Below are 23,800 nucleotides of genomic sequence, written 5' to 3' on the forward strand. Positions count from 1 at the left end.
ATCTATAAAATAGGAATCATATCCAAAAACCAAATATATTTCAAAGTTATCATGAGGATTAAATTAGTTAATGGATGTGAAAATGTGTACCACAGTATCATAGGGTGAAATCTCGATGACTCGAGTGCAGACGAGTGGATCAGTGAGCCAAACTTCCAGATTCACTCTTGTTTAGACATATCCTCTTGGTATTTTTTTAGAAAGAAAATCAGAATCCCCACCACCTGCAAAAAAAACCTTTTAGCTCCACTGTCTATACAAAGGAATTACTTTCTTGTCTAATATGTCATTATCCTGCGTGATACAGTTACATCACTAAAATTATTTCAGCATTTTATGTTTTTCAATAAACAAACTCAATTTTCTATTTCTAAATTTTAAAGAGTAGGTTGAAACCCTACTGCTGCAAAGGATATTTTTGAAATCATGTGTTCCAAAAAGGGTCAGAACTAAACAGATAGCTCCTGCTATTAGTGTTCAAATCCTAAGTGATGTTCCAGGTGGCAAAACAATACATGCGCTAATTCATCCACCCATCCCTTTGATCGAAGCACTGGAAGGGTTAGCAGTAATGTTCACTTGAGATGACCTCATGTAGCCATTTGGGTCACCTATTCTTCAGCTACATTTTACTGAACACTTATTGACCCTGTGCACATTACCTTATATAACTATCAAAAATCCTCTAAGGCTGGTACTGTTTTCTCTTCTTCATAAGAGAGGCAACTGAGATTCAGTGAGCTTTCCTAGCGTCACAGGACCAGCAAGATATAGAGCTGGATTTGGAATCAAACCTCTTGTTCATCAAAGCTCTGCTGTTGCGATCAGCCTCCCCAAGTGGATGATCACAGAAATCTCAATGGTTTCTTTTGAGTAAAGAGATCAGAGTAATACACCCTATGTTTGGTCCAGTTGTTGCACGTGGACCCTTTCAAAATTCTGTAAGTTACAAGTATGTGAAACAAAGGACAGAGGGTTTTTTTGGATGAGAAAGTAAGCCACAAGCCTCCTAAGTGCATGAGGGTGTACATGTGTGGTCACCTGGGTACATCAGGACAGCTCCCAGCTGTGGTGCTTTGGCCCTGTGCGTTGCTTGTGAGATAGTTGTATACATATACTGACCTCAGGGGTATTTGTTTCTTCACACAGACTCCCCTTTCCCCCAACTTCTTTTCCCTAAATCCCACCTGAACACATTGTCTAAAATCCCTGAGTCTCTGCCCAGTTCCCCAGCATGAGCAGTCTGAGAGGGTCCTCAAAGTTTGTGGTCTGTGAATGTCTCCTGAACACATTAACCTGAGAAAGGTTTTGTCCACATCATTAAACAAATTATTTCAAGGACAGCTTTTCTCTAGGCAGTAATGGGCAGAATAGACAACAGGTAGGTTTTTCAGAGGAAAGAAGGATTGAGAGCTGAATGCAGGGGGAATACTGCCTGTGTGGTTGAATATGTGTTTGCTTGCATCCATGCCCTTAGCCTTTCAGGAGGTTTTTCTCCCCTTATTTTTGACCCCACTTCCCAAATATTTCCTGAGAATTTCATGTCATTCTAGGTGATTTTGAAACCAAAGTAACACTAGATACCTCCATATGGTTAACTGGCAAAACTAGATTTTTATAAAAGGAGCTTGGAATGGATGAAACTAAGGATAATTTTCTAGAATGTTATGACATAACCATGAAGAAAACTGTTTACAGTTAATGGTTTGTTTTATGTAGTGATCCAGTTTCATTCATTCATAGCCCAAATAAATATTTGTTGGGGCTAAAATAGTGAGCAAGACTGCGGTTTTGCCCTCTCATGCAATGACAGTGCAAAAGGATACAACCATTAATAATGCAGCAAGCCCTGATAGCCCATAAGAGGGGCATCAACTCAAGAAGGATAAGGGGAGCTTTTGATGGAGTTGATAAAAATGGACTTAAAAGTTGAGTAGGGGATTTACTGAGAAGGAAGCAGTGGGAAGAAATACTGTGAGGAGAAGACAGGGAGTTCAGCTTTGCACATGCTGTCTTTAAGGCATCTAAGATAACATTCTAATAATAGCTAACATTTCCATGGAGAGCTGATAATGTGTCAGACAAGTTTTAAATGTTGTCTCCAATGTTCTCCACAGCCTGAGGAGGTAGATTTTTTTTTTTAATCTTCCCTTTTACAACAAGGTTGAGATAAACATTTCTGAGTCATTAGTGTGTTGATGGCCAGTGAAGCCATGGGAGGGTTCCCCCCTCCAGGGGGGAATAGAGGGGCTTTCCTGGTGGCTCAGTAGTAAAGAACCCACCTGCCAATGCAGGAAACATAAGAGACATGGGTTTGATCCCGGATTGGGAGGATCCCCTGGAGAAAGGAATGGCTAACCACCTGAGTATTCTTGCCCAGAGAATCTCATGGACAGAGGATCCTGGCAGGCAATAATCCTTAGGGTCACACAGAGTCAAACATGACTGAAGTGACTTAATAAGTAAATAAATAAGTAAAGGAGACAGCAGCTGGAGGAAGAAAGAGGGTTCATGAAATAGTCTGAGGAATATCAAAAAGTAGGCAGAGAATAAACAACTGAGAAGATGGAGGAAAGGCCAGGAGAGCCCTGTGTGATGGGAACAAGGAGAAAGTTCACCTAAAGGAGGCAGGAGTGGTTCTCCCTTCCAGAGGAGAAGTCAGGGGCTGTCAGGACTCAGTGTGGGGACAGGGAGTGGGCACCGTCTTGCAGGGAACTGAGGAGAGAACAGAAAGTGAGGAAGTAGGATGACTAAGGAGACTGGAATTCATTCAAACACCAGGCTGAAATAGGAGAGAGAGAAAGCACTCCAAAGTGGAACTTGGGCTTGGAGATTTTACGGACATGTATACATGAGACTAGTAAAAAGGTATACCCAGGGTCTGTGAAGACGGTGGGAGCTGAACCCCAGCAGGGTCAGCTTGGGCTGGAAGGAGTAATGTTTCTTTCACAGAGCAAGACAGAAGGAGCAAAGATTGCCTCTAGATGTGGGTGGGTTATATATTCAACATTCTCCACTGTGACTCCTAATCCTCTGTATTACACAATTAAACTGAGTAATGAACTCCAGTAAGTCCCCTACTATGAACCTTCAAGTTGTGAGCTTTCAAAGATGCAAATATACATTCCATCAACATCAGGAGTGAGTGAAACTGCAGCTTGCCCTCCGTATCCTGTTGCTGATGATCCTTCAGCTCTACCATCTCTCACCTCCTCTCCCCACTCTAGTCAGTAATTCTTCTTGCCTGTTCACTCGATGCCAGCCTCTGTATGCCAGCTGTTGGACTATACTACTGTACTTTTCAGGGTACTGTACAGTAAGATTAAAAAGATTTTTGTGCTTGTTTTTTATGTATTCAGTTCACTTGCTCAGTCGTGTCTGACTCTTTGAGACCCCACGGACTGCAGCACGCCAGGCTTCCCTGTTCATCACCAACTCCCAAAGCTTGCTCAAACTCATGTCCATTGAATCAGTGATGCCATCCAACCATCTCATCCTCTGTCGTCCCCTTCTCCTCCTGCCTTCAATCTATCCCACATCAGAGTCTTTTCCAATGAGCGAAAAAGTACTGAAAACCCATTACAGCACAGTGCTATACAGCCAATTGAGTTAGCTGGGTACCTAGGCTGACTTCGTCAGATTTCCCAACAAATTGGACTCAACGAATATGCTCTCAGAAGGGAACTTGTTCATATGTAGTGGACTTACTGTAATCAACCCAAACTACCACAATCCAATTGAGATTCCCAGATTCACTGAGTTATTTATTTTCTTGTTTAGTCAGTCACATACTAGTTTGTATTTACTTTCAATTGTAAAGAATAGTTTTTTAAAAATCAACAATTGAGCATAAAATTAACAAATTCCACCACTTCATTTATTCATTTTTTCTTTTTGATTTGATCACTGCTTTTTAATATTGGAAAATGCTATCAAGATTTCATATTAATTTGTTGAATTTGGAGAGGAGGGGGATGGTGAAGTTTAATGACTTCAGTGTGGCTCTTGAAACAAACATGTCTACACCATCTTGGATCTTGCGTTGGAATCCTTTTTGTTCAGCATTTCCACTGAAGTTATTTTCAGGATATCATATGGATTTTTCATTGAAACATCTGTGTTAACTTTTATTATCCCCGGTCTGCTTTGTAGTTTTGGAAACAGATATAAAGAACGAGCAACCCAAAGCAGAGTAATATAGTGGGAAGCATCCTTCATAAGTCAATTGAGGAATTTAATAATCTCTTTAGAAATAAGCTCTGCAGCTATGAGAAAAATGTGTGGGTTAAAGGCCTTCCAATTAAGAAAGGTTTCTCTGTGGATTTATAGGCTGGTGGTTCACTCTTCCTGTTCGTGTTGCCATAGCAACTGTCAGGTAGATTTTCTGCTACTTGCTAGGAAGTTGGAAATGTTGAGTCTGGTTGAGCCTTTTCAATTCAGTGAAGCTTAAATGAAATTCTTTGCAAGGAACTGGCATTTAGCCTGGGTCATTTATTCATATCTAGAAGAAAAAATCAATTATAGTAATCAAATGTGCAAATTTTTATTGGGATTATTTTTGGTACATATTTTGTGCTGTAATCTATTTTTAATGCTGGGGTACTAAAGGTTTGAAGGGCTGCAGCTGGCCTCTTCAGTATCTGATGGCTCGTGGCTTTAATTACAGCCTGAGACATAGGAAGGCATGCCTTTTTCTGGTCTACTTTTGCAAGCTATAATCACCCCTGGTGATATTCAGACGCAAACTAGGTATCCAGGAGATTCATTAGGTGGAGACATCTTTACCACGCCAAGTACAATGCACAGCCTTTTATTGTTTTATTTTTCTTGTCCTGTTGGTTATTTGAATTACAGCCTGGGAAATAAATAATTGATATTCCATTATTTAAACTTCCTGCAAGTACAGTATCTTCATTTTCCCTTCAGATTCAACCCACTTGGGTTCATCTCACTACGGTTCATGTCAGCCCACACTGAGTAATGTGTGACAGCTGCATATAGAATGGTGTCCTTTAATCTTTAAAAAAATCAAGCATGTAGGTGGGCAAAGTGAGCACACCTGCCCTTGCTCCTTACATAATACACAGAATCTGCCACAGGAAGGAAAGACATCGATGGGGCATCTCTTAGCCTGTTCTTTTGTTAGCATCTTTGCTCACTGGCACAGAAACAGCAGCTTCTACAAGAAATAAGTCACAGTCCTTATTTCACACTGAGATGCTATTTATATACTAGCTCCCCTGTGGACATTTCTTATAAGATATATCATCTACCACAATGGATTTGGATGTATATTTCAGTTCATTTTGTCCCATCTCTCGTCTTTTCTCTTGTCATTTGTACCCCAACACCTTTGACTATTATATTGATAATTCATATTGTATTCTGTAGTGGATTATTGGTGAAAAATACAAATCAAACTAAGAGAAAAAGAAAGAGAGGAAAATTCTTTTTTTTTTTAGTGTCTGAGCTGAAATGTCTTTTACTTTCTTGCCTTGCCTTGTCTTATTTCCTTCCTCTTCGGTCTAGAAACCATGCTTTCTTCCATTAAGCTAAATAAAAACTTTCTGAGAAGAGCAATTGGAGTTGAAGGAAGCTCCCTCTTCAGTCGCTATACTGGGAAGTGGAAATGAAGTCGCTCAGCTCTGATCTCAACTTTATTTACTCTAAACGGTGGGCAATTTTCTCCTAAAATAAATCGTAGTTGGAGTTGCAGGGCCCCGTCAGGAGAAGATGCACCTCTACCCAGGCGCTGAGAGACAGAGAAAAGTGAGGTTCTGAATGTCTGTCAGGATTTAGAGAGCAAGAGAGCCATTCTGGGTAAAATAAAGAAGTGAGAGCATCTTGCTTTGGGGGAGCAGCAAGGATTATATTTTGGCTGTCACTCTTGTGGAGGAAAAAGCAAAGCTCTCTCTGCCGCTGGTGTTTGTACATTGGAACTGAGCTTTCTCCCACCCCATCTCCTTCCTCCCTGGCAGCTGAAGGAAACCAGCCCCTTTGGTCCAGCTCTCGGCCAGCCTGCGCACCCACTTACGGGATGCAGGACAAATGGTCGAGGGGGTCACTGGTCCATCTCACACTGTTCACTGGCTGAACAGGAATTTCATCAGCAGGGAAGCGGGGCCTTCCAGGCCCTCCATGTGGTCCTGGATTTCAAAGCCCCTCTGCCCAGTCCCGGAGGCCAGGGCACCCTCTAATTGTCCGAAGCCTTCAGGCCAGCCTGAACTGTCTCCTTCTAAACCTCAGATCTACTTTGGCTTCGCAGTAAGACAGTATCCCTGCTACTGCCTCCCTGCGTCTTAGCTTCTGACTTTTCTCTGGCTGACAGCAAGTGTCCTGCCCCATGGTACTGAGCTGAGCCAACCCCTGGGCTAAGATAATCTCTCCTCTTCTCCTCGTCTTTCCATCGCCCTCATCATCCATCCAATTCTGGTCTTGCTCCCTTCCTTCATTTGGGACTGTCCTCCCAGTTCTTCTGCTCTGGGCCAGCTCCTCCTTCGTTTTCTCTGAGACATGGAAGGCACAGGAGTCCTGGCACCAAACCCTGGTCAAGTGTCTATTTCCTGCATCTTGGGTCATCGCCTGCTTCACTGCTCCCCCTCCACCCACACACACTGGGGCTTTCCTTATATAAAAGTGCAAATGTTAGTAAGTTTCTCTCATTAGTTCTAGCAAACTTCTGTCAGATGTATCTCCTTTCAGAGCTCTGACAAGGATTAGCTAGAGAACTTAGGCCAGTTGTTTAACTTCTGAAATGGGTACAACTGTACATAAATCGTAAGTTCATGAAGATTAAATTGGTTCATGCATGTACAGTCTGTAGGAGGTATACCAAAATATTCACTTACTACTGTCATTGTATTTTTTTGGTTGCAAGGTGTTCGAGCGTTATAATTCTACAGACAGATGTTTGAATCTCATATCCACTATTCATTGCCTATGTGACCTTGAAGTGAAGTGAAGTGAAGTCAGTCAGTCGTGTCTGACTCTTTGAGACCCATGGACTGTAGCCTACCAGAATCCTCCATCCATGGAATTTTCCAGGCAAGAGTACTGGAGTGGGTTGCCACTTTCTTCTCCAGAGGATCTTCCCGATCCAGGGATCAAACCTGGGTTTCCCGCATTGCAGACAGACGCTTTACCATCTGAGCCGCCATGGAAGCCCTAATGTGACCTTGAGTAGATGTTAAAACTTCAATGAACCCATTTCCCTTTTCGTAAGATGAGGAAAATCACTGCCTCCCAAAACAGCTGGGGCATTAACTGGGTGAGAGTTGTGTACCATGTCTGGTGCCATGCCCACCTGACGATAATAATAATAAATAATACCCTCCCCTCTTTCAGCATGTTTATTTCTAAAACTGTATTGTTACTGTCATTTTAACCCCATTGTATACCAAAAACACTGATTTATAATCTCCTCCCATCATACTGTCTCCTCCTCCTCCTCTCATTCTTGAGGGCTTCCCTGGTAGCTCAGACAGTAAAGTGTCTGCCTGCAGCGTGGGAGACCCAGGGTCAATCCCTGGGTTGGGAAGATCCCCTGGAGAAGGAAATGGTGACCCACTCCAGTACTCTTGCCTGAAAAATCCCATGGATGGAGGCGCCTGGTAGGCTACAGTCCATGGGGTCGCAAAGAGTCGGACACGGCTGAGCGATTTCACTTTCTTTCTTCTTCTCTCATTCTTAGGGAAATCTGTTTCTTCAATGACACAAATCTTAGAATGAAAGAAGACAAGCAATGTACGCTCCAGCTCCATCCCCCTTACAATGTGGGATGAATCTTCTTAAGAGGCTGCTTCCGAAAGAGAAGGAGCATATCTGCTTACTGGGTTAGGATGGCAGGTGGTGAAGAAACCGTGTTGTACTTTGGTGTGGGGACTGGAGATGAAGAGAGGTGCCTTCTAAGCACCCTATACCCTAAGGAGCCCTCTCTTCATTCCAAGCATGAAGTTATCCTGCCCACAGGGCTGTGAAGCTATGGGGGTGTTCTGTGTTCAATTTTTTTGACATCCTTATCCTAGTCTCACATTTGGATTATTTTTTATTCCATCAAACCCAGATGTGGTCCTAATTCCCTTGTTATACTTGCCGTCTCTGCAAGTGCGAACTTTTTTGAAATTATTCTTGTCAAATATACCTCTCCCAGATTGGCTAACCGGAAGATCAGAGCTTTCTGCACAAGAAAAGACTTCCTGGCTCAATGTGTCAGTTCCTTTTCATGTAGCTGGATCTTTCAATTTGTAGCATAACCCCTGCAGCACGATAGAGAAAAGATGATGTGTCTGAAACACTGAACCGTAGTCACCCCTGTCTGCCATTATGTTTCCACAGGCATTCTATAAAAAGCTGCAAAACCATGGGGTCTGAGATCTGACACCTGAAATGGCTGCAATCACTCAAAGGCACCCCTTTTCCCATCTCTTGCTGATTGGCCCCATCCCATTGAGCCTTTCAATACACAGCCCGCAACTCTATATTTAGGGCGATGAGCAGACGTCCATGCTGGCTCCAAACACTTCTCCCTCCACTTGGATAGTCTCCCCTGTGAGTTGGGTGTTAGAGGAACAATGTTCCTATCTCAGCTCGGCACCTGATTGTGTGATTTCGTACACTTTCAGGAGTTTCCGTGCCCTACAAAAATAATAGACACTTAGGACAGCTAATATAGCTGAGTGCTTGCTGTCTGCAAGATATAATTCTAAGTGTTTTCTGTGTGAGTATGTGTGGGTGCACCAATTTTTTTTTAAATGACATCATAATCATGAATGAGGTCCTTTGGCAAGAGAGGAAACTGAAGCCCAAACTCTCCCACGTGGTACATGGTAGGCCTGGGATTTGAACTCATATTGTCTTGTTCTAGAGCTTGTGTACTTAACTCTAAGTTTTACTTGTTTTTAATACACACAACTGCAGTCCAGTCTTATTATCTGCAGTAGCTCTGTCCTACAAGTTACTGTGAACACTGAATTAGCAAATACCAAGTGACTACTCCCAAGGGAAATACAGGGTTGCGTTCCTGTGAGCCTCTGGTCACAACATTTTCATCCATCAATACATAGCCCTCAATACACAACCCTGGTTTATGTGGGTTTCTGTTTAAAGACAGCACACTTTATAGATACTGAAGATTCATTAACATTGAACTCACAGTCAACAGCATTATAGCTCATGCCTGAACAAGCTTTTCTCACACACCTGTTTTCTCTGTAAGGCACAGCACAGTCTGCTTATGTTTAGGAACAAGTCAACATATCAGTGCTACTTGGGTGCCATTTTAAACAGCAAAATCACCCAAAAAAGTGCACAAAATTGCAAGAAAAACAAGGCATTAAAGAGACCACAAAAAGGACCCTTACTTATGACATGAGGGCCAAAACAAGAAGAGTGTTGCCTTGGTAGACCTCATCTGAGATTGTGCACATAAGGTGACTTAGTGTTTCTGCTGCTTTTTACATGTCATCAGGCGACTGTGAAAGCACTGTGAGTTACTGATTTAGGGGTTCAGAGTTACGGGGTAGGTCAATTTACAAACACAGAATCTGAAAGGATGAAGATTGGCTCTAGGCAAAATTGCGGGGAGAGAATCTCAAAACATCTTCAAACGAGAGTAGGACTAGTAGGTAGAGTTGAAAAGATTTCAGTCCAATCCAGACAGGAGTGCTTCCAAGCAGAGGTTTGGGGCCATTCTACTACTAACTCAGGCTATGTCTCTACTCATCTCTCCAAATCAAAGAACTAACATGGAATATCCCTGCCAACTGACTGTGTGCTGAATGAGGCTTTATTTCTCTATGTCTTGACTTGATTCTTCTTATAGCTCTACCCCTTTTTGGTTTTCCAGAAGATGCTTTAATTTGAATATACATAACCTCTGCATCTACAACTAACATTTCTCTTTCTTCATTGGATTATAATGGCATCTGAGTAGTAGATAATAAAATGCATTTTCTTTGCAGAGAAGATAAGCGGTTGGTGGGATGAAATGCTGGGGATTAGTTCACACCTGTCCCTACACCCCAGCTCCAGGTGTGCATCGCTCTGTATGTAACCGCAGATATGGTAACCGTATCTGGCCATGTCTGCTCGAACAGTGAATGTAAGTTGATTGATAAAACTGAGAAGTAGAGATGGCTGAATTTCTGATGTGTTTCTTTATCGGTTTCCTACTCCATGATGGTATGCGGACCACCCACATTGGTGTTACCTGGGAGCGTGTTAAAAATGCAGGGCTTGGAGAGGGAAGAAGATGGTGGAGGAGAAAGATGGGGAGATCACTGGCCTTCCCCCAGATACATCAGAAATTCATCAGGACATGGAACAACTCCTACAAAGCAAATTCTAGGTGACAGCAGCAGACCCCAGGCCTCCAGGGGAACAGTTTAAGCTCCCTGAAATGAGGTAGGAGAAAGGAGGGAGACATAAAAAGGGAAAAGATGGAGAACTTCTGGGCAGGAACTTGTGCCCCGAGGGAGGGAGAGAGCCCTGAAATAGGAGTTCCTGAGCACAGGGGAGCTCCCTCACAGGCGGGCCATAAGGGGCGCTGCGCCCGTCTTGAAAAACCAGGCACAGCAGGGACTTGGAGGGCAGTAAACAGGCAAAGCTGCACTTCTCCGCCCGTTAACAGCTCCTGGACTGTGGCCCCAGACAGGTGGCGGCTCGGGGAACCGAGAGTGGCACGGCGCACAAACCCAGCCAGCACACACAACCTTTGCAGCACAGAGGGCGGGCCCAGGAAGCCTAGAGTGACGGCGACAAACGGCCGGCTCAAAGGGTGGGACTGGGGTGCCGACAGGGGAAGGCATATAGACTTGGGCAGCGCACACATCCCTCCTGGCGCAGGCAAAAGAAGAACAAATAACCCCCATGACAAAGGGTGTGAGCAGTGAGACGAGACAAGTGTGCATAAACCCCACAACGCAGAGGACGGGCGTGGGGAGCTGGAACAAGTCCACACCAGCCCCGTGACGCAGAGGCCGGCCAGGGGAGCTGAATCACGTGCACACCATCTCCGCTACACAGAGCACGCGGCCAGGAAGTGAGACAACTGCATACAAGCCCGTGACACAGAGGGTGGACCTCAGGAACGGAGTCAAATGCACACAAGCCCCACGACACAGAGGGTGACCGGAGGGGGCTGAGGGAGGCCCACACAAGTCGCGGGGATACAGAAGGATCCACACGTGCTCCTACCTAGCAAGTTTCAGCCAAAAGCCTAGGGCAGAACAGGGGAATGATATCGCAGACAAATAGGGGGCTGGCGGCACTGCAGTTATGCTGAGAGGGCCACTTTGAAGCAGCTCTGGTAATAGAGGCGCCTAACACCGCAAAAACTAGAACAACTGTCAAAAGGCGTGTTGAATCCATCAGTTCAGTTCACTTCAGTCACTCAGTCGTGTCCGACTCTTTGCCACCCCATGGGCTGCAGCACGTCACGCCTCCCTGTCCATCACCAACTCCCGGAGTTTACTCAAACTCATGTCCATTGAGTCAGTGATGCCATCCAACCATCTCATCCTCTGTTATCCCCTTCTCCTCCACGTTCAATCCTTCCCAGCATCAGGGTCTTTTCAAATGAGTCAGCTCTTCACATCAGGTGGCCAGAGTACTGGAGTTTCAGCTTCAGCATCAGTCCTTCCAATGAATATTCAGGACTGATTTCCTTTAGGATTGACTGGTTTGATATCCTTGTAGTCCCGGGGACTCTCAAGAGTCTTCTCCAACACCACAGTTCAAAAGCATCAGTTCTTCGGCACTCAGCTTTCTTTATAGTCCAACTCTCACATCCATATGTGACTACTGGAAAAACAATAGCCTTGTCTAGATGGACTTTTTTGGCAAAGTAATGTCTCTGCTTTTTAATATGCCGTCTAGGTTGGTCATAACTTTTCTCCCAAGAAGTAACTGTCTTTTAATTTCATGGCTGCAGTCACCATCTGCAGGGATTTTGGAGCCCAAAAAAATAAAGTCTGTCACTGTTTCCACTGTTTCTCCATCTATTTGCCATGAAGTGATGGGACCAGATGCCATGATCTTAGTTTTCTGAATTTCTTAGTTGAGCTTTAAGCCAACTTTTTCACTCTCCTCTCTCACCTTCACCAAGAGACTCTTTAGCTCTTCTTCACTTTCTGCCATAAGGATGGTGTCATCTGCATGTCTGAGGTTATTGATAGTTCTCCCAGCAATCTTGATTCCAGCTTGTGCTTCTTCCAGCCCAGCGTTTCTTATAATATACTCTGCATATAAATTAAATAAGCAGAGTGACAATATACAGCCTTGATGTACTCCTTTTCCTATTTGGAACCAGTCTGTTGTTTCATGTCCAGTTCTAACTGTTGCTTCCTGACCTGCATACAGATTTCTCAGGAGGGAGGTCAGGTGGTCTGGTGTTCCCATCCCTTTCAGAATTTTCCACAGTTTATTGTGATCCAGTAAAGGCTTTGGCATAGTCAATAAAGCAGAAATTGATGTTTTTCTGGAACTCCCTTGCTTTTTCAATGATCCAGTGGATATTGACAATTTGATCTCTGGTTCCTCTGCCTTTTCTAAATCCTGGTTGAACATCTGGAAGTTCATGGTTCACGTATTGTTGCAGAATGGCTTGGAGAATTTTGAGCATTACCTTACTAGTGTGTGAGATGAGTGCAATTGTGCCGTAGTTTGAATATTGTTTGGCATTGCCTTTTTTAGGGATTGGAATGAAAACTGACCTTTTCCAGTCCTGTGGCCACTGCTGAGTTTTCCAAATTTGCTGGCATGTTGAGTGCAGCATTTTCACAGCATCATCTTTTAGAATTTGAAATAGCTCAACTGGCATTCCATTACCTCTACTAACTTTGTTTGTAGTGATGCTTCCTAAGTCCCACTTGACTTCACATTCCAGGATGTCTGGTTCTAGGTGAGTGATCACACCATCATGATTATCTGGGTTATGAAGATCTTTTTTGTAAAATTCTTCCATGTATTCTTGCCACCTCTTCTTAATATCTTCTGCTTCTATTAGGTCCATACCATTTCTGTCCTTTATTGTGCCCATCTTTGCATGAAATGTTCCCTTGGTATTTCTAATTTCTTGAAGAAATCTCTAGTCTTTCCCATTCTATTGGTTTCCTCTATTTCTTTGCACTGATCACTGAGGAAGGCTTTCTTATCTCTCCTTGCTGTTCTTTGGAACTCTGCATTCATATGGGTATATCTTTCCTTTTCTCCTTTATTTTTTGCTTCTCTTCTTTTCATAGCTATTTGTAAGCCTCCTCAGACAACCATTTTGCCTTTTTGCATCTCTTTTTCTTGGGAGTGGTCTTGCTCCCTATCTCCTGTACAATGCCACGAACCTCCATCCATAGTTCATCAGACAGTCTGTCTATCAGATCTAGTCTCTTAAATCTGTTTGTTACTTCCACTGTATAGTTGTTAGGGATTTGATTTGGTTCATACCTGAATGGTCCAGTGATTTTCCCTACTTTCTTCAATTTAAGCCTGAATTTAGCAATAAGGAGTTCATGATCTGAGCCACAGTCAGCACCCAGTCGTGTTTTTGCTGACTGTATAGAGCTTCTCCATCTTTGACTGCAAAGAATATAATCAGTCTGATTTCAGTGTTGACCATCTGGTGATGTCCATGTGTAGAGTCTTCTCTTGTGTTGTTGGAAGAGGGTGTTTGCTATGACCAGTGTGTTCTCTTGGTAAAATTCTATTAGCCTTTGCCCTGCTTCATTCCATACTCCAAGGCCAAATTTGCCTGTTACTCCACGTGTTTCTTGACTTCCTACTTTTACATTCCAGTTCCCTATAATGAAAAGGACTTATTTTTTTGGATGTTAGTTCTAGAAGGTCTTGTAGGTTTTCATAGGACTGTTCAACTTCAGCTTCTTCAGCATAACTGGTCGGGGTGTAGACTTGGATTACTGTGATATTGAATGGTTTGCCTTGGAAATGAACAGAGATCATTCTGTCATTTTTGAGATTGAATTTTGGACTCTTGTTGACTATGAGGGTTACTCCATTTTTCTAAGTGATTCTTGCCCATAGTAGTAGATATAATGGTCATCTGAGTTAAATTCACCCATTCCAGTCCATTTTAATTTGCTGATTCCGAAAATGTCAATGTTCACTCTTCCATCTCCTGTTTGACCACTTCCAATTTGCCTTGATTCATGGACCTCACATTCCAGGTTCCTATGCAATATTGCATCAGACCTTGCTTCCATCACCAGTCCCATCCACAACTGGGTGTTGATTTTGCTTTGGTTCCATCCCTTCTTTCTTTCTGGAGTTATTTCTTCACTGATCTCCAGTAGCATACGGGGCACCTACCGACCTGGGGAGTTCCTCTTTCAGTGTCCTATCTTTTCGCCTTTCATACTGTTCATGGGGTTCTCAAGGCAAGAATACTGAAGTGGCTTGCCATTCCCTTCTCCAGTATCATCGATAGACACTTGAAAACCGACTACTAGATGCTACACTGCCCTTCAGAGAGATGAGACTGAGCTCTGTCAACCAGAACACAGACACAGGCTCCACTAACCAGAAAAATACCATAGGGCCTAACCCAACCCCATCCACAGGGGCAGACTCCACAACCAAGAACTTTGACCTTGAGAACCTTTTTAAAATTTTTTTTTCTTTTTTCTTTTTGTTCTCTTGTAAATCACAGTTTATTCCCCCAACATATCTTCACCTTCACACTAGCTTTTAGTGCTGCTGTGGAGTTTTCCTTTTTGTTTTTCTTGTTATAAAATTTATTTTTAAAATTCACTTTAAGATTCTTTCTTCTCATAAATCACACTGCTCATTTCCAAACATGTTTCCACCATCACATTAGCTTTTTGTAATGCTATGGAGTTCTCCTTGTTTAAAAAAAAATTCATTTTAAGTTTTTTTCTTGTCACTTTTTTTTCTTTTTTCTTGAAGAGTTTTCTGAATTTTGTTTTTGATATATTCAATTGCTTTTCCTACTATTCTTCACCAGCTGTAGCTATTCCTGAATATATATAAATCTCTGCCACATACATTGTTCATCTTTGCTTTTCTATTTTTCTTTTCTCTGTCTCTTATTTTTTTAATCCTCTTCTCCACCCCTTCCTTTTCTCTTTTCCCTCCTTTTTCCTCTTTCTTTTCTCTCTCTGTCTCTTTTTATTCTCCCTTTTTTCCTTCACTGTTTCTTCTTTCAACAAGTAAGTTAAATCATTGAGCTCTCTGTGCTGTATGCCCCAGCTGGCCCTCTGCTCATGCTGATTTCCAGATTGAGCATTAGCTAACTCTCCTTTCAGTTGTTTGATATCACCTCTGGTTTTCTTTGCTCACCAAGTCAGTCTTCTGTACTCTTTTATTTAGAACACTTCAGTAATAACTGTATGTGTGGAAGTGGGTGTGTATATGTCCCAGTATTTCTGTAAGTACCTACTTGATCTCCTCCCACTAGAACACAGGTGCAAGTCACCCCCAACAAGAAATCAACACAAACCACCCAACCAACATTTCCCTCCAAGGGCAAAAATCAAAAGGAAGAAGTAATACAACCTTGTTGAAGTAATAAAGCCTGGGAAAAGGAGACCTCAAGAGGAGCAAGTTAGAAAAAAAGATGAAAAGACAGAGAAATACAGCACAAATGAAAGAGCAAGGTAGAAACTCACAAGACCAAATAAATGAAGAGGAAATAAGTAATCTCCCTGGGAGAGATTTCAGAATCATGTTAGTAAAGATGCTCCAAAGACTTGAAAATAGAATGGAGAAAATGCAAGAAGCATTTAACACAGTTAATACAGTCACCAAGAACATAGAAGAAATAAAGAATAAGTTAACAGAGATGAATAACACAATTACTGAAATTAAAAATACTCTAGAAGGAAACAATAGCAGAATAACTGAGGCAGAGGAACAGATAAGTGAGCTGGAGGATAGAATGGTGGAAATAACTGCTGAAGAGCAGAATAAAGGGAAAGGAATGAAAAAAATTGAGGAACGCCTCAGAGACATTTGGGACAATATTAAATGCATCAACATTTGAGTTATAGGGGGCCCAGAGGAAGAAGCAAAAAAGAAAGGTACTGAGAAAGTTTTTGAAGAAATTATAGTTGAAAACTTCCCCAACATGGGAAAGGAAATAGTCAATCAAGTCCAAGAAGCATAGAGACTCCCCTTCAGGTTAAACCCAAGGAGAAACACATTGAGACATGTATTAATGAAGCCAATAGAGGTTAAGCACAAAGAAAGAATATTAAAAGCAGCAAGGGAAAAGCAACAAGTAACATACAACGGAAAACCCATACCATTAACAGTGCATCTTTGAGAAGAAACTCTACAAGTCAGAAGGGAATGGCAGGATATATTTAAAGTACTGCAAGAGAAAAGTCTACAACCATGGTTACTATTCCCAGCAAATACTTCATTCAAAGTTGATGGAGAAATCAAAAGCTTTATGGACAAGCATAAGTTAAGAGAATTCAGCACAAACAAACCAGCCTTGCAACAAATACTGAAGGGACTTACATAGCCAGTAAACACAAGAGAAAAGGAAGACCTACAAAAACAAACCCAAAACAATCAAGAAAATGCCAATAGGAACATATGTATCAATAATTACCTTAAATGTAAATGGATTAAATGCCAACCAAAAGATACAGACTAACCAATGAACAAAAAGATATAAACTAACCAACCAAAAGATACAGACTAACTGTAAAAGAAAATACAACATTATAACATTTTAGTGGATTAAAAATGTGACCACAATAAATTTTGAAGACTGACAAAAAAAAAAAAATACAGACTAACTGAATGGATACAAAACAAGACCCATATATATGCTGACTACAGGGGACCCACCTCAGATCTAGAGACATATGCAGACTGAAAGTAAAAGGATGGAAAAAGATATTCCATGCATATTGAAACCAAAAGAAAGATGGAGTGGCAATCCTTATATCAGACAAAATAGCCTTTAAAATAAAGAATATCATAAGAGACAAAGAAGAACAGTACATAATGATCAAGGGATCAATCGAAGAAGAAGACATAACAATTATGTGTTTATGCACCCAACATAGGAGAACCTCAATACATAAGACAAACACTAACAGGCATAAAAGGAGAAATCAACAGCAACACAATAATAGTGGGGGACATTAGCACCCCGCTTTCACCAACGGACAGATCATCAAAACAGGAATCAATAAGGTAACACAAAAATTACAATGAAACATTAGACCAAATGGACCTAATTGATATCTTCAGGACTTTCCATCCAACTGCAGAAGAATACACTTTCTTCTCAAGGGCACCTGAACATTCTCCAGGATAGACTACATGTTGGGCCACAAATCAAGCCTCAGTAAATTTAAGAAAATTGAAATTTAAGAATAGCATTCTCTGACCACAATGCTATGAGACTAGATATCAACTACAGGAAAAAAACAGCAAAAAACACAAACTCATGGAGATTAAACAATACATTACTAAATAACAAAGATGTTACTGGAGAAATAAGAAAAGAAATGAAAAGATTCCTAGAAACAAATGACAATGAAAGCATGAAAACACAAAACCTATGGGACTCAGCAAGAGGGGGGTTTATAGTGATACAATCATACCTCAAGAAGCAAGAAAAGCATCAAATAAACAGCCTAACTGTACATCTAAAGCAGCTGGAAAAAGAAGAACAAAAAACCCACAGAGTCAGCAGAAGGAAGGAGAGCATAAAAATCATAGCAGAAATAAAAAGAAATGAAGGAAACAATAGCAAAGATTAATATAACTAAAAGCTGGTTATTTGAGAAGATAAACAAAGTTGACAAACCACTAACAAGACTCATCAAGAAAAAAAGAAGGGAGAAAAATACAATTAATAAAATTAGAAATGCAAAAGGAGAGATTACAACAGACAATGTAGTGATACAAAGGATCATAAGAGAATATTGTGAGCAACTATGTGCTAATAAAATGGACAACCTAGAGGAAATGGACAGATACTTAGAAAAGATCAGCCTCTAAAGACTGAACCAGGAAGAAATAGAAATTATGAACAACCCAATTACAAACACTGAAATTGAAACAGTGATCAAAAATCTCCCCAAAAACAAAAGCCCAGGGCCAGATGGCTTCACAGGGGATTTTTATCAAACATGTAGAGAAGAGCTATTGCCAATTTTTCTGAAACTCTTCCAAAAAATTGCAAAGGAAGGAACACTTCCAAACTCATTCTATGAGGCCACAATCACTCTGTTACCAAAACCAGGAAGACACAACATGAAAAAAGAAAATTACAGGCCAATATTGCTAATGAACATAGATGCAAAAATCCTCAACAAAATTCTAGCAAACAGAATCTAACAACACATTATAAAGCTCAGATACCATGATCAAGTTGGATTTATTCCAGGGATGCAAAGATTCTTCAGTATATGTGAATCAATCAAGGTGATGCACCATATCAACAAATTGAAAGATAAAAACCATATGATCATCTCTATAGATGCAGAAAAAGCCTTCAACAAAATCTAGAATCCATTTATGATAAAAATGCTTCAAAAAATGGTCATAGAAGGAACCCACCGCAACATAGTAAAGGTCATATATGAAAAGCCTACAGCAAACATTCTCAATGGGGAAAAACTAAAAGCTTTCCCTCTAAGATCAGGAACAAGACAAAGGTGTCCACTCTCATCACTATTATTCCACATAGTTTTGGAAGTCCTAGCTACAGCAATTAGAGAAGAAAAAGACAAGAAAGAAAGAATCCAGATGGGAAAAGAAGAAGTCAAACTCTCACTGTTTGCAGATAACATGATACTATACATAGAAAACCCAAAAGAAACTATCAGAAAATTATTAGTGCTAATCAGCGAATTTAGCAAAGTTCCAGGATACAAGGTCAATACACAGAAATCACTTGCACTTCTATATACTAAGAATGAAAAATCAGAAAGAGAAATTAAGGAAGCAATACCATTCATCATTGCAATTAAAATAATAAAATAACTAGGAATAAACCTACATAAGGAAACAAAAGACCTGTATACGGAAAACTATAAGACATTGATGAAAGAAATCAAAGACAACATAAACAGATGGAGAGATATTCCATGTTCCTCGGTAGGAAGAATCAATATTATGAAAATAATTATACTACCAAATGCAATCTACAGATTGAGTGTTATCCCTATCAAATTACCAATAGCTTTTTTTTTTTTTTTTTCACAGAACTAGAACAAAAAAATTCACAATTCATATGGAAACACAAAAGACCCTGAATAGCCAAAGCAGTCTTGGGAAAGAAGAGTGGAGTCGGAGGAACCAATGTTCCTGAGTTCAGATTATACTACAAAGCTACAGTCATAAAGACAGTATGGTACTGGCACAAAAACAGAACTATAGACCAATGGAACAAGATAGAGAACCCAAAGATAAACCCATGCACCTATGGGTATCTTATTTTTGACAAAGGAGGCAAGAATATACAATGAGGCAAAGACAGCCTCTATGGTAGGTGGTGCTGGGAAAACTGGACAGCTACATGCAAAAGAATGACATTAGATCACTACCTAATGCCATACACAAAGAGAAACTCAAAATGGATTAAAGACCTAAATGTAAGACCAGAAACTATTAAACTGTTAGAGGAGAACATTGGCAGAACACTCAATGACATAAATCAAAGCAAGATCTTACATGGCCCACCTCCTAGAGTAATGGAAATAAAAACAAAAATTAACAAGTGAGACCTAATTAAACGTAAAAGCTTTTGCACAGCAAAGGAAATTACAAACAAAGTGAAAAGACAACCCTCAGAATGGGAGAAAGTAATAGCAAGGTAAACAACTGATAAAGAATTAATTTCCAAAATATGCAAGCAGCTTATACAACTCAATACCAGAAAAGCAAACAACCCAATCAAAAAGTGGGAAAGGGACCTGAAGAGACATTTCTCCAAAGAAGACATACAGATGGCTAACAAACACATGAAAAGATGCTCAACATCACTCATTATCAGAGAAATGCAAATCAAAATCACAATGAGCTACCATTCCACACCAGTCAGAATGGCTGCCATCAAAAAGTCTGCAAACAATAAATGCTAGAGAGGGTGAGGAGAAAAGGGAACACTCTTGCATTGCTGGTGGGAACATAAACTGATACAGCCATTATAGAAGATGGTATGGAGACTCCTTAAAAAGACTAGGAATAAAACCACCATATGACCCAGCAATCCCACTCCTAGGCATAATACCCTGAGCAAATCAAAACTTAAAAAGACACATGTACCCCAATGTTCAGCACAGCACTATTAACCATAGCTAGAACATGGAAGCAATCTAGATGTCCATCAACAGATGAATGGATAAAGAAGCTGTGGTAGATTTGCTCAGCCATAAAAAGGAATGCATCTGCATCTGTTCTGATGAGGTGGATGAAACTAGAGCCCATTATACAGAGTGAAGTAAGACAGAAGGAGAAATATACATGTAGCATACTGAGATATATATACATATATGGAATCTGAAGAGAGAGCACTGATGAATTTATTTTCAGGGCAGCGATGGAGAAACAGATACAGAGAACAGACCTATGGTCAAGGTGGGAGGAGAGGAGGGAGAAGGGAAGCTGCGTGGAGAAAGTAACATAGAGATTCACAACACCATGTGTGAAACAGACAGCCGATGGGAATTTGCTCTGTGACTCAGGGAACTCAAACAGGGGCTCTGCAACAGGCTGAAGGGTGGGGTGGGGAGGGAGATGGGAAGGAGGGGACATGGGTGTGCCTATGGCTGATTCTTGTTGATGGATGACAAAACCACAAAATTCTGTGGAGCAGTTATCCTTCAATTAAAAAAATAATTTTTAATGCAGAAGCTTAGCCTTCCCCCCAGATCTACTGCATTTTTAAAAATTTTATTTGTATTATGGTGGATTAACAATATTGTATTAGTTTCAGGTGAGCAGCAAAGAGATTCAGTTATTTATACATATGTATCTATTGTTTTTCAACTTATTTTCCCATTTAAGCTGTTACAGAATACTGAGCTGAGTTCCCTATGCTATACAGGAGGTCCTTTTCATTATCTATTTTAAGTATATCAGTGTGTACAAGTCAATTTCAAACTCCCAACTGATCCTGCCCCCTCCTCTCCACCCCCCACCCCATAAACATAAATTCATTCTGTAAATCTGTTTCCAGTTTGAAAATAAATCCATCTGTATCATTATGTTAGATTCCACATATAAGCAATATCATATGATATTTAAACAAGATCTGTGTGTGCTTTATATGTACAATAACATGGCAGAAACAATGCTTTACAAAATCAAACCCAGGTCCTAGATTGTTATCTCTACAATTAATTTAAAACCTGTTAGTTTCTCTCTTCCATTTTCTATGATCATAACTCTGACCACAGCGTTTGCACAGTCCCAAGTGACTAAAACCCTATACAACTCCCAAACCCTCGAGGCTTTTGGCACCAGGTTCCCAGTGACCATACTTCTTTGGCCAACTGGCCTGAGCTCCTTTTTTTTTTTCCCCCAGTTTTATATCCATTCTCACTTTCAGCAGCCAGTTGTGTTTATCATCCAGAACCAATATCTAGACTCAAATGTTTGTTTTAAGTTTCAAAACAGTTCACTCAGCCCTCTTGATCGAACATAGGATGTCTCCCTTGTCACATATCCTAGATGTCAAACTGTGACGTTCCTAGCTAACTGAGCAAAATATATAGGAGAGTTTTTAATAATTTATACTCATTTTTCTAACCAAGCTTCTATCCGAAATTTTTGCCTAACTCAGAAGTCTATGACTCTCAAAACTAGACAGTCCTTAAGAATCAGACAATTCAGTCCAGATTCTTAATTTTTCCACTTAATTGCTTTTTCCTCTAACTTCCCATTCTGTAAAATAATAAGAGGTATTGGTCACTGCTCTAGTTCACAGACTCTTGGTAAACATCATATTAGAAAGCTCTGGGCACTCCCCTCAGTGTTCACTGTCTGACTCACTGACAAGTACAACTTCATAGACATTAGTGATGCCTGTAAAATGCTATAAAAATATAAATTACTTCCATTATAATTACTAGAAAGGATAACCCACAGGACTACTGCTCCCCCAAATCAGCAATTTACTAACATACAGGAGAATATATATGTGTATGTTAATTTTGAGGCATAAAAAACATTTTCAGTATAATGAATATAACATTTCTATAATCACCCCTCAGAGTCTATAGAATCAGATCACATCTTGTAAGCACTTGGATACTTGCCTTTGACAGTGACTGCTGGACTTGGAGCAGACAGGAAGACATCCTAGTTCTCTTTCTAAAGTCTGAGCTACTTAAAAATGCAATGAAAGTATTTGGTCCATTCTTAATGGAAATGTCATCCTTGATATTTATAAGATGGTCTTAGAGACTGCCAACTCTCTTAGACACCTCTTTTTAAGTAGCTTTCGTGAAGCATGAATGGTCTTGTCCTTAAAAAGCCAGTCATGCAGTCCTGCCGTCCACACACAGCAATATATTTTTCTAGCAAGTGTATGGAGGGCTGTAATAGATAACCCTTAACTCCTCAGATGCAGGAGCTGGATGTTCCCCTGTTTTCAAAGATTAAATAAGATGTGTGTCATTTGGGAGGCCCTGGCTGAATAGCTACTGGACATTTCAACCCACAAGTACCCATTCAATCATTAATCCATATTGGTTGATGAACAGAGGGATCCCAATGCCTATGTAATTTCTTCGTGCTAAGTGAGGTGTTCAGTCAGACACATTTACTGGTCTGAACCATTAGAATTCTCTGGTCTGAGCTACTAGAATTCAGTGGTTTACTAATTGTGGACAAGAATAGAACCATCACGCCTGACCATGTCTGTTCCAACACCGAATGGTACCCAGTGAGATGAAGGAGAGATGGAACACACTTCCTGAGCAGAGAACAGACTCGCCAATCATGAGTTCATCACTGGACAGAATGGAACATGAAGGTGTCTTTTTTTTTTTTTAACTTCTTTCTATAAAACTGAAAAAATCTAGTCAACTGCTTTCTGGTTAATGACATGTGATTCTGCAGCTCAATTGTCCACTTGGTATGGGATTCTTCCATTCAGAAATGCATGTGTACACAGAAATAGAACCGGATTATCATTAAAGATAGTAATGATAACCCTGTATGCGAGACAGCAAGAGAGACACAGATGTATTGAACAGTTTTTTGGACTCTGTGGGAGAGGGTGAGGGCAGGACGATATGGGAGAATGGCATTGAAACATGTAAATTATCATATGTGAAACAAATCGCCAGTCCAGGTTCGATGCGTGATACAGGATGCTTGGGGCTGGTGCACTGGGATGACCCAGAGGGATGGGATGGGGAGGAAGTTGGGAGGGGGGTTCAGGATGGGGAACACATGAACACCCATAGTGGATTCAAACCAGTGTATGGCAAGACCAATACAATGTTTTAAAGTAAAATAAATAAATAATTTTGAAAAAGAAATAGGACCGGAAACTCTCTGATCTGTTCTGCAAGAAACAGGCAGACAACTTCCAATGGCATTTCTCCTCCTTCTTTCAAAAGTTCCACTCCTTTTCATGCCAGTGTTCTGTTTGTTTGTGATTTAAGTTTGGTTCAAAATGAGGTATGTAGTATAATGCTGAAAAATATACCCCCTTTATTTAAAAAGAGTTGGAAGACAATTACACCAGAAGAAATAATTTCAACATGCATGCATGCATACAAAGTCACTTCAGTTGTGTCCAACTCTGTGTGATCCTATGGACTGTATCCTGGCAGGCTCCTCTGTCCATGGG

This window comes from Odocoileus virginianus, chromosome 9 (genome assembly GCF_023699985.2).
Source record: "Odocoileus virginianus isolate 20LAN1187 ecotype Illinois chromosome 9, Ovbor_1.2, whole genome shotgun sequence".
In the NCBI taxonomy this organism is placed as follows: Eukaryota; Metazoa; Chordata; class Mammalia; order Artiodactyla; family Cervidae; genus Odocoileus; species Odocoileus virginianus.